Here is an 11,556-nt window from a genome sequence, read left to right as displayed (position 1 = left end):
ATATCACAGCAAAATAGTACGTAAAACTGATTTGTATTAATTTTGGTCTTAATACGAAATATTTTATTGAAGAAATGATTTTGTATTTATATTTTAATTTTGAATTTATTATTAGATTTACATTTATTGCTTATATTACTTATTATTTTAAGGTTTATTAAGTTAAAACATGGGAATAAAGTTAATTTCACAATGTACTTGAAAACTTTGTTATATTAAATAGGTACATGAATTTAATAGAGAAAGAGTATTTGTTTCGAAATGTTATAAGTAAAGAGGATCGGTTCTACGGATCTTACTTTGAAAAAATTAAATATATCAATTTTGGACTACTTCATAAAATTTTATTTAATTGTAAGTTATACACTAAGATTCGTTAGTAAGATTATAAAAAGCAAATTAAATATTTTTTACAACAACATAAATTAATTTTGTTATTAGATTTCGCATAATTTTTTATCTTTAATTACAGCTTAAATTTAAAGAAAGTTATTGAAATAATTTAATAATTTAATATCTTAATTTATTATTAAAAAATATATAATTTTTATTACATATTTTTTGAAATAAATTTTCACTTAATCTTATTAATAACATTGCTGAAATATTTTTTTCACTTAAATTATATCTCTGCTTACTTAGCAGTGCTAAGTTAGCACAGTAGAAAGGGTGCTAAAATCCTGCTACCTGTTCAAAAAAAATATTTTCCTAATCTTTCGTGTTTTAAATACAATTTTTTTGGGCATAAAAAAAATCTTCCTAAAATATGTTTTTATTTCTTTTAAACTGGTGCAAAAGAAGAGGAAGAGGATGCCATCCCGGGATGGCATCGAGGGACGCGTAAGCGCACACTGTCTGCTTCCAATGTGAGAGCAATTGATGCGCCAACGAGGGAGTCGGAAATGCGCAGCGTCTGTATATCATGTTAAGGACGACTGTCGCATCACAATTCACATACGAGAGATGATAATGGAGGAAGCCTATAAGAAAAGGCATCAGGATCGATACTAGTAAGATTCTGATTATGGCATACTGGACAACAGCAAACGATTGGACATGATGACATGATAATGGAGAAAGCCTATAAGAAAACGCATCAGGATCGATACCAGTAAGATTCTGATTATGGTATACTGGAGCAAACGATTGGATATGATGACTTGGGCTGGTGGATGTGTATTGAAAGTCCAGACGGCTTTCAGGCTAATGCTTCATCTGCCTCCGTCCCGTTAAAACCTGGCAAGCCTTAAAGAACGATCTTGGGGTGTAGGGGCAGTTAAGAATATCTTCTGCTTAGCTCCCGGTTTGGCTCTGAACACATGCGCTCATAAGGCTATGTGTCAACCCTCGCATGACCTCCCTGCATTGCAAAGATAATCATGGAACCACAATAAGGGTAACTACACAACGAAACTAAGATAACGGCTTTAAGTTGGGACCCAATTGGAAAGAAAAATGTTCACAACTACAAAAACACCAATACACTCTGGCGTTAATACTTCAGCCGGCACTGAAAGTGCAAAGGAGTCACGGATAGTCAGTCCCAGCCAAACCCCTTCATGAGGGCGCCGAGACTAACACACTCACCTGTGCTATCACAAGAGAGGCAAAATAACGAGAGAGCTCGCTCATCCCCTCCGGAGCTTAATGGGAACAGTGTTCCAAAAGTGAAAAGGGAAGCGTTCATTAAACTCGGGAACAAAATATCCGAGCCAAGGAAAGCATTGGAAAGCAGCTTAGATACGGTGGCCGGGACGAACGGCAACGGTGATGTACCTAAAGCACCAATTGAAGACAACAACAAACGACACGCTTGGGTTTTACAAACAAAAAAACGCGTGAAACCACCTCGACCGGATGTAGTGATCATTAAACCGTCTGAGAAACTTTCCTTTGCGGACATACTCCGGAAAGTAAAAGGAGCTCCAGAGCTTAAAGCAGTCGGTAATGATGTTACCGAACTTCTGCTTGAATTCAAAAGATCAGCAGAAACAATAACAAGTGTCCACCAAGACCACATCAAAAGTATACTACCTGAGGAAATAGAGGTCAAAACGCTAACGGAAGAAGCTACCTTTGAACTACGATACCTGGACGAAATAACCACAGAAGAAGAAATAATTGATGCATGGAAAAACCAAATAGACAAAATACATCTCTCGGCGATCAAAACAATAAGAAATGCCACTGGAGGTACCAGAACGGCTATAATTGTAATACCAAAAAAGCAGGCCAGTAAAGCTGAGGAGGTGGGCAAACTACGAGTTGGATGGACCGTGTGCCGATTACTCCAAAAAGTTACCCCCAGGAGATGTTACAAATGCTTCGATTTTGGACATGTGGCAAGGAACTGTCAGAGCTCCAAAGACTGGTTTAAACACTGCTACAAGTGTGGTGGAGAGGACTACCTTGCTAAAGCGTGTCCTCTCCACCACTGCCTACTTTGTAGAACTGACACAAATATTGATGCTAACCATATTACGGGAGGCCCTAAATGTCCCCACTACTTGACTGCCCGCCGGAGGATACTAAATAAAAAAAGATGAAAGTTTTACAGCTGAACTTTAACCACTGTGAAGCGGCACAGGATCTTTTAAAGCAGACTATACGCGAATTAAAAATAGATCTAGCTATAATGAGCGAACATTATAGTACACTAGACAATCACTGCTGGGCTACCAGCAAGTGCAACAAGGCATCGATATGGACGTGTGGTAAATTTCCACCAGAGAAGGTCTACGACGGAGGGGAAGTATAGTGAATGGAATAACGTTTTTCAGCTGTTATTTACCCCCCAGTCTATCAATCGAAGAATACAAACAAGGACTGGACAATGTTGTTAGCGACGCTAAAAATATGAAGCCGATAGTGATTGCCGGTGACTTCAATGCCTGGGCCATTGAGTGGGGTTCAACATTGACAACCCTCAGGGGAGAGTGCCTACTAGAAGCATTGGCCACCCTGGATGTAGTATTACTGACCTGCGGCCAAAAGGATACATTCACAAGGAACGGTAGAAGCTCTAAGATTGATTTGACATTTATCAGCGATCCACTAGCTAATTCAACTGAATGGCAAGTATCAGATATCTACACACATAGTGACCACCAAGCTATCATATTCGAAATACATGACCGCGCAGCAAGAACCATTCCTGCGGTAGCCACTCCAAATCCGCTATGGAAGGAGTTAACTTTGGACAAAGAAGCTTTTAAGCTCTCAATGGACGACATCCACCTAACTGGCAGTGCGAATGATAAAGCAATACAACTGATGCGCTGCATAACAAATTCATGTAACGCATCTATGGCAAAGAAAGGCCGGCGGAATGGCAGACAACATGTGTATTGGTGGACTGACCAAATTTCCGAACTGAGAAGAAAATGCAAACATGCGCGACGCCTATGTCAAAGAGCAAGGGGTCGTGAAAATTTTATAGCGCACCAAGAAGCCTATAAAACATCGAGAACTGATCTAAAAAAGGCGATATCGAATAGCAAGGCAAGATGCTTCAAGGAAATGTGTGAGGAGGTCGAGAATAACCCCTGGGGACTAGGATATAAAGTGGTTATGAAAAAATTATATAGCTACCGTCCATCAGTTACAACAGACGCAGCTAAGCTACAAGCAATAGTTGAAGGTCTCTTCCCGCAGAGAGCTGATATAACCTATACAGTACAAGATAGTGAGCCACAGAATGAAATACCTGAGGTTAGCAGGCAAGAATTGGAAGTGGTATGCAAAGGTTTGAAACTAACCAAAGCACCTGAAGTAGATGGAATACCAAATCTGGCACTAAAGATGGCCACAGAAATCAATGTTGATTCATTCAGGGAAGTGTTCAACGCATGTATAAAGGAGAGAACATTCCCCCGGATATGGAAAATACAAAGGTTGGTGCTTATACCAAAGGGCAATAACGTACAAGATGCATCAGGCTACCGCCCGCTATGTATGATTGATACGGCCGGTAAACTTTTGGAAAAGATAATTAGCCGAAGACTAGAAGAAGCCTTGAATGGCAATGGTTTATCAGATAGACAATTTGGTTTTCGGAAGGCACGCTCCACAATAGAGGCCGTGCAAGCAGTCATAGCCATAGCAAAAGATGCCATTAAAGGAGACCGTTGGCTCGAAGGAGACAAAGAATACTGTGTCATTACATTAGACGTTAAAAACGCATTTAACTCAGCGGACTGGGACACTGTTCTAGCAGCACTTCAAGGGAAAGACGTTCCAAGGTACTTAGTAGAATTAATCGTTGACTATTTTAAAGAGAGAGTGCTTTTGTATTACACAGACAGAGGCACAAAGTCATACCAAGTAACAGCAGGGGTACCACAGGGCTCGGTATTGGGTCCAATAATGTGGAACACTATGTATGACGGAGTATTGAGACTTGAGCTCCCAGAAGGCGCAGAAATAATTGGATTTGCTGATGACATCGCGCTGGTGGTTAAAGGGAAACATATAGAAAAGATACAATCAACATGCAACGATGCGGTCGCTATAGTAAGGAGCTGGATCACAAGTGTAGGCCTCAAACTTGCTGATCATAAAACTGAAGTCCTTCTTGTAAGCAGCAGGAAAAAGATTGAGTACATTACAATAACTGTTCGCAATGAGCGAGTCACATCAAAACAAGCAATCAAGTATCTTGGAGTAATGATTGACAATAGACTCACCTTCAAAGAGCATTTACGATATGTTGCTGCAAAATGCGCGAAAACAACGTATGCACTATCGCGAATAATGCCCAATATAGGTGGACCTAGACAACAGAAGAAGCAGTTACTCACAAATGTAGTTAAGTTTATTGCTATATATGCGGCTCCCATATGGGCAGAAGCAATGAATAAAAAGACGTACAGATTAGGAGTAGACGCAGCCTACAGAAGATGCGCTCTCAGAGTTGTTTCCGCATTCCGTACAGTATTTACTGACGCGACCATGGTTATTGCCGGAATGATGCCACTACAGCAGGAAGCAGAAATTGAAAAGGAAAAGCATGTAGCAAAAAGAATTGGGGTTACAAACTTCAATCAGCTCAATGAAGAAGCATTGAATAAGTGGCAACAGAGTTGGGATATATCCACAAAAGGAAGATGGACGCATAGGCTCATTCCGAAGATAAGTGATTGGGCCAACAGAAAGCATGGGCAGGTGAACTACTACCTAACCCAGATGTTAACTGGACACGGCTGCTTCAGAGCATATCTTTTTAAGTTCAAACTTGACGAAGAAGACACGTGCCCAGCATGCACATATAGTATTATTATTATTATTATTTATTGATTCATAAAAGAAATTCATACAGCACTTACAAAAATTATAGGATTTTACTTAAAATCTAAATTGACAATAAAATATTTGTTGTGTGTCAGATTGGCATACAAAAGAAGGTGCATAATATTAACATTATTATTTATATAAATTCTTCAATAATTAATTTTCTGTAACTCAAAACACTTTTCATAAATTTATACAGTTTATAAATATTGCTACCGTTTAATAAGATTTTCACTTCATCTTTGGACAGAAGTGCTTTATCAAAAAAAATACGCCTATGTTCTCTGAAAATTGGACATACACCAATAATATGACATATATTTTCTATTTCATGACGATTACACAAAGAACAATCACGATCAGATGTATTAAACTCTCTACCGTTCAGATTAAAAAGACCGCCTCTACATTTAAAAAGTAGACTCGATATGTGCTGAGTGTTTTCGAAATAAAAATTATGCATAATGTCATATTGTAGTTGTGGGTACATATCATGAGATCCCGACCTAGCATTCGTTACAAAAGAATCGTGTTCCCTCCGTTCATATAAAGTTATAATATTTTTGTGCAATAGTTTAAGGTCCATTCTCCTAAAACTGGTTATTGAAACACCCAGTTCTAAACACATATTTTCCCAATCTTTGGCCCAATATATACCTTTACTAATTATAAGTTCCGCTAATATTCGAGGCAGCCTTGTGGGGGGGAGATTAAGAATTTTTCTTACATATGCGAAATGTGTTTGTATTGTGTCTAAGAACTGCGTCGGTAAACCCGTTTCTAAGTGGAGCATATAGTTGGGGGTGTTAGTGGGTAGAAATAGTATCTTTTTTATAAAAAATCTAAAAAGTTTTTCCACTTGATCATAGTGTTTGTAACCCCAAACTTGGGCACCGTAAAGTACAATCGAACGTGCGGTCGAGTAGAAAATTTTCAATTTATTTTTAAAAGTTATTTTAGGATTAGACAAATACTTTGCCCACGTCGAGTTAATTGCACTTTTATCTAAGGAGAGTTTAGAAGTCAAATGTTTGATGTAGGAAAGGTTATACGTAATTAATATTCCGAGATATTTATATTCATTGACAATTTCTACTTGCCTTTCGCCAAATTTCCACGACAACGAATTACTTACTCTAGGACCTTTTCTGAAAATCATTATCTTAGATTTATCTAGATTCGCGATAAGACCCCATTGTGAACAATACCTAAATAAATCATCTATCATAATTTGCAATACATCAGGTGAATCCGCAAGTAGAACCACATCGTCAGCATACAAAAGCACTTTTATATTAGTTGAGTTAATAGGTACTCCACCCGTTAAAAAGTCATGCAGATCATTTAAGTATAGGGAGAACAAAACCGGGCTGAGCAGACATCCTTGTTTTACACCTTGAGTAACTTTAAATGAAGAAGACATAAGATTACCGTCCCTTACGCAACTGCTGGTGTTCGAGTATAATTTCATCAGTGTGCTCAAAAACTTATGAAACAAACCTAAAGGAGCTAATTTGAAAAATAAGGCATTCCTGGGTATGGTGTCAAAAGCACATGAAAAATCCACAAAAAAGGCATATGTTTTTTTATTATTACTTAAGTTTAAGTGTATAATAGAGGTTAGATTAAAAATATTATCAACAGTTGAATAAGATCTCCGGAATCCAGCTTGGTATTCATTTAATATATTATTGAGCTCAACCCAGCTATTCATACGCGAAAGTAGTATACCAGTAAATATTTTATATATAGAGTCCAGCAATGATAATCCACGATAATTAGTAACTATATTGGGATCTCCTTTTTTAAACATGGGTTGAATTATCGATTTTAAAAACGAAGAAGGTATGACACCGTGAAGAAATATATAATTATATAGCGTAAGTAACTCGTTAAGGAAACCAGCAGGAGCATTTTTGTAGAACTCATAAGGAATACTGTCGTTACCTGAAGCTTTATTAGATTTGGTGTTTGCAAGCACAAGCTGGAGTTCACGAAATTCAAAAGGAGAATCAAGGAAAGGATTGAGAAAAGGCGGAAGACACCAAGAGATAACTGGAAGGTCGGAATTGCATGTAAGCAGGGACTCATAGTGAATACGAAAGTCTTCACATTGTAAAGAATTAGCTACTTTGAGAGGACTGTTTTTCAAATTTTTTGCTAGATTCCACCAGTCAGAAGCATTTTTAACAGTATTAAGTGCTTCAATATTTTTTAATTGCCATTGCAGTTTTTTATTACGGCAGAGGTATGCATATCGAGATCTGAGTACAAAGTAAGAAGTACGATGGGTATCCAGATTGTATTTTCGAACTAAATTAAGAAAATGAAACATATTTTTTCTAAGTTCATGACACTGGCTATCAAACCATTCATTTTTTGGGTCAAAACGCTTTTTCAAAGTCTGGTTTCCCCACGCATCGCGAATTTTTTCAAGGAACTTATCCAATTTAACATCAATCTGCATGTTAGAACTTATATAATCAGAACAAGTAGTCATTTCTAGCCGTTCTCTGTATCTACCTGCCAACGCTTCTTTCCAACGCATTTTTTTCGGAACTTGTACATTATTTGGAATTACTTCCAAACTTGATGGAAAACGAAATTCAATTACCAGCGGCATGTGATCAGAGTATGATTTGTAAAGAACATGTAAAGAGTTTATGTATCTAAGTAACTGAAATGAACAGATACAAAAATCAACAACAGTTGACCCATTTGGACCCACATATGTGAATTCTCCATCTTCATCACCTCGACACCTGCCGTTAATTATAACACCACCGATGTCCTCCAGAAAGCCTAGAAGTTTTCTTCTCTTGGTATCAAGTTTCACATCTTTTGATACTCTTCTTACCGCAATAAGTGGAGAATCAGATAATAAATTACCATCAACTACTTGATTATCTGCTACATGGGCATTTAAGTCGCCAACAATACAGTAAACGGGTTTATTAAAATCGTTTAAAAATTGTTCCAGTTTAGAAAAATCTTCCTCCCATTTTGTGCAATTTAAATAACGTGGAATGAAGAAACAGTCAACATTATTAGCACAAGAATATAGTACAACATTATCACCAAAGTATAAAAATTTAAAAGAATATATCTTCTCTAAACATTTTTTATACCCATAAAGACAACCACCACTCGCTCTTCCAGCATTATGCATTTTAGAAGCTCCCACCCAGCACAATATACATATAATCTTGAAAGAAATAAGTAAAGTTATTTTGGTTTTCGACCAGTACATGTGTTTCAAATAGAAAAAATATGTCATATAAGTTAACGAACGTGAAAAAATTTTTATGATTAAATTTACTTTTTAAATTAGCTACGTTATAAGAAAGCACCTGACACACTGGCAATTGCTAATTAGAATTCACCGGTAAGGCAACATCCACTGCAGTGTAGTCCAGGGTATTTCTTCCTGGGTTGACATCCATCAGCTGACGATTACTTATATTACTTATATTTTGTTTGACATCGCACTGCAAGCTTGTTGTAGTAAGCAAGTTATTAATCATTTTCGCATCTCCTGTTGTAGCAGCAATAATTTTGTTTTCTCTCCAAGTAAAAGGTTTGTCGTTAATAAAAAGCGAGTAGTCACCTAGTCGAACTTTAACACCAGGATGCAGTCTTCTAAGCTCATTTGCTACTGCGCCCAGATTCTGTTTTCTGGACCGTTCATCCACCGTGAGATCTCTATTTATGTAAATATTTGTACCTTTTAATTTTGTCACAGCGGATAATATCTGTCTAGCCTGCGATTCTGACCCAAGTGTTGCAATAAAAATGCCATTACCTGGTAGTTTTTTTACAGTGCACACAGATACATTTGTTTTCAACACATTACTGCACAGTTTGTGAATTTCCTTTTCAGCAGACATAACTGTGTCGCACGATAAACCTTTTACAACAATATTAGCGCGTCTACCGTCTTTATCTATGTGGTCAACCTGCATTTTTAACCGGAGCATGTCCATATACAAAAGAAACGGTGGAACATGTGTTCTTTGATTGACCGAGATATGAGAGCCACCGCAGCTCCTTGGCAAGAGCAACCAGAGAGCAGGTCACACCTGATAACATCGTCCAACTGATGTTAAAGTCAACAGAAATCTGGAACCTGGTGTGTATTTTTGCGAAAGAAATCACAGAAAAACAGAGAGCAGCAGAGAGAACTAGAAGAGCAGTAAGAGATGACAGCAATCGCTGAATCACCACCCTCCGAAGTAATGCTTAAAGGTGGTCCCGAAGGGATTTATGGTTAGAAGAGACACGGTGTTAGGATGAGGTTTAGTACGTAGGCGCAAATATCAAGCAAAAGAGTAAGTCTTGGTTGCGAATCGTGCATGCTGGTAGTACGGGCTACCAGTATCTTTTGAAGATTCCACATCCCTTAGCTCGTATAGCTTAAAAACAAAAAAAAAAAAAAACATTTGTGCACATTTGTGCAAACGTAATATGAGCAACACACTCGTGTGCAGAGAGAATTTTTTGTCGCACAGTGCGGTGCGAACATAAAATTTTCTCGCACATCTGATTGTGCACATTTTTATAAGTCAGTCGCACAGCACAAATGTGTGTGCACAAATCTGTGTGCACAATCATCGCTTTGTGCGATGTGAAATTTGAAATCGCACAACAAATTTGAGTGCGTGCATTTTTTTTCTTAACACCACAAATGTGCGTGTGCATATTTTAAAAATAATTTCCATTCGCACAGTGCAGTGTGCGATTTTGTGCACCACATTCCGAACTCTGGATAATAGTGTCTGCCACCATTAAAAACACCGTATGACGAACCATTTAAGGTTATGAAGCGTTTAGACAAGACGTATGACCTTCTAATCAAAGGAAAATCGGTGCGGGTGAGTGTTGATCGGGTAAAGGCTGCATTTTTATCAAGTGACTACGAAGCCATAAGCCTATCACGTACAGAAACTATGGCGGATACTCCAATGGATACCAAACCCAGGAATGTAACATGAAGGGGCGATTAGTGGAGGATCCAAGAAGATACGTTAAATTTGACTTAACGTGACATCGCACCTGACTCAGCCACTGCCAGGGGAGTGATATGGCGGCTGCATATTCACCACCTAATATTGAAAATGATATGAGTTGGCCTTGCAAACATGAACAAGTAAATGTTGAAAATGAGATGAGGCCAACTCATATGCAATATTTTTATTTAGTAAATAGATTGTCATTCCATTTGCGATTCGAAAACTAAGAATCGAAAACGAACACGTTTAATTTCATCACACGAAATTGAATAATTTCTTGTTTAAGTAAACAAATAAACAATTAAATTAAGTAGTGTAAAGCCTACAAATGATTTCATAAACTTTAAGTATTAGACTTTTAAAAAATTATTATTATTACACCTTTGGCTTTTTCTTTACTTGTTCCTACAGCCACCCTGGTGACAGAACATTTTAAATATTTGATTTCGTTTCATAAAAATTTTGAATTTTCGTCGCCAATACCCTTTTAGAAGATGCTAGGTGCATTTCGGAGTTCAAAGCGTAAGCGACGTAACTCATATTTTCCATTATTCACTAAGAATATTGTTTTCCTATTCTGTTATATAAGCTCTATTTGTTAAAACCCGGACATCAAATCCCGACAAGTACGAATCACAGGATCTTGTAAAGTGAAACAAAACTACTTAATTAGAGAAACTATGCTTTACTTTGTAAGTAGTATTAAAAAAACTTGTATTTTACTCGGAGCAAATTTAGGAAATACAACTCAACCAAAACTAATTCCAACTAAGTTTTAAATATCAACTGACATAATTAAATAATATTAAATCGTTCCATTGCTTATCTGATCAAATTCGTAACAATAATATAATATAATATAATATAATATAATATAATATAATATAATATAATATAATATAATATAATATAATATGTATTATAAAACATGTAATATGTATAGTAAAATATGTAATATGTATAATATAATATATAATATCTATAATATAATATATAATATCTATAATATAATATGTATAATAAAATATATAATATGTATAATATAATATATATAATGTAATATGTAATATATAATATATATAATGTAATATGTAATATATAATATATATAATGTAATATGTAATATATATAATATAATATATATAATATGTATAATATAATATATATAATATAATATATATAATATAATATATATAATATAATATATATAATATAATATATATAATACTAATATATGTATATAATATATATATATAAT

This window comes from Teleopsis dalmanni, chromosome 1, assembly GCF_002237135.1.
Source record: "Teleopsis dalmanni isolate 2A chromosome 1, ASM223713v2, whole genome shotgun sequence".
NCBI classification, from domain to species: Eukaryota; Metazoa; Arthropoda; class Insecta; order Diptera; family Diopsidae; genus Teleopsis; species Teleopsis dalmanni.
This window is presented reverse-complemented; position numbering follows the sequence as displayed.